The sequence below is a fragment of the Opisthorchis viverrini genome (genome assembly GCF_000715545.1).
Source record: "Opisthorchis viverrini unplaced genomic scaffold opera_v5_111, whole genome shotgun sequence".
Lineage (NCBI taxonomy): Eukaryota > Metazoa > Platyhelminthes > Trematoda > Opisthorchiida > Opisthorchiidae > Opisthorchis > Opisthorchis viverrini.
This window is the reverse complement of record NW_008751765.1, coordinates 444,390-445,512: the sequence shown is the minus strand read 5'-3', so window position 1 is coordinate 445,512 and position 1,123 is coordinate 444,390. Positions and strand designations below refer to the sequence as shown.

Sequence of the window (1,123 nt, the reverse complement as noted above, 5' to 3'; positions counted from 1 at the left end):
CCAGTCTGTTGACTTTTCCCTGAACCTGATGAAAGAGGTTTTCATAAGGACTGACGTCAACGTCGAGCTTTCAGCCAAAGCTGTTTTTCCATAGTGGAAATAAAATGTGTGACCTCAATGTTCCTTGATTTGTTCTTCATTGGCACGAGATCGGTGGTGCTGGTCAGGTGATTTCAGTCGCATGATTGATGAATGACCGTAAATCGATTAAAGGAGTGTGATTGTAGCTCGCGAAGCATTTATCAGGCTTACCTTCACAGCCATTCGAGGGGCTTTCAACTATGTTTTGGGATTCTGAGCGAGCGGTAATTCATTAAGTGTCTTCAGATCCTCGGAAAAATCGCTGATATCTTCATTGCTTGGTGGTGAGGCTACTTTCACGACAATTACCTATTTGGACGTTTGCCAGCGTCTTTAAGAAAAAGTGACATTCAAAATCGAGCTGAGTACCTGCCCCCCCCCCCTAAGGACGCGCGCTCTCAAACGACTCCTTTGAGGACATACTTGGATAAACCTGAAATTTTCCACCAACAAGTAAGTAAATTTACGCAACTCAACTCGAGATAACTTATTTTTGCCGAAGGAAACTCCTCACAAGGTTGCTGATAACTCTAAGACTGTAGGTTTCGCACTTCTTGGGGCTCATCATGTAGACGCACCTCCGAGGTTCGTTCACCACCATGCTCTCCTTGTCCAAGACGGTCACATGTTTTCAATGAAATCCTACTGGCGCTCACCACTTCTCGAGGAAAAGTGTCCAGGCGTACCTGGCTACACGAACTAAACCGACCAAGCCTGAGGTCAGTTACCAATCCCTGTGACATCGTCTTGGGAATAGCAGCAACCGGATACGGATAACTTGGCGTCTATTCTAGTTTGGTAGTGGTGCAAACGTCTTTGGTTTCCCTCGTATGAGCTTAGTGAATGAACGATTTGAAAGTGCACAGGTGTTTTCACGAGGGAGAGGGTTGCTGAAAACTCCTGTACGAGCGTTTCTTCGCCCGATCCTAGAACGCATATATTCAGGACCTGGGGTATCTTGATGTCGGTAACAACTTGGTGTTTTTAATTAACTGAGTTAGCCGTCGAAACTCTGATATATATATATATATATATATAATGG

At 44.8% G+C, this 1,123-nt stretch overlaps 2 protein-coding genes across 2 annotated transcripts in view; one reads left to right on the top strand and one right to left on the bottom strand.

Moving 5' to 3' along the window:
- The window catches only part of T265_05653 (hypothetical protein), a gene marked incomplete at both ends in the record, with an annotated part of 17,503 nt that overhangs the window by 12,113 nt on the left and 4,267 nt on the right, over positions 1–1,123 (top strand). The window lies entirely within an intron of this gene.
- T265_05654 (hypothetical protein) overlaps positions 1–1,123 on the bottom strand; it is a gene marked incomplete at both ends in the record, with an annotated part of 9,658 nt that overhangs the window by 6,630 nt on the left and 1,905 nt on the right. The window lies entirely within an intron of this gene.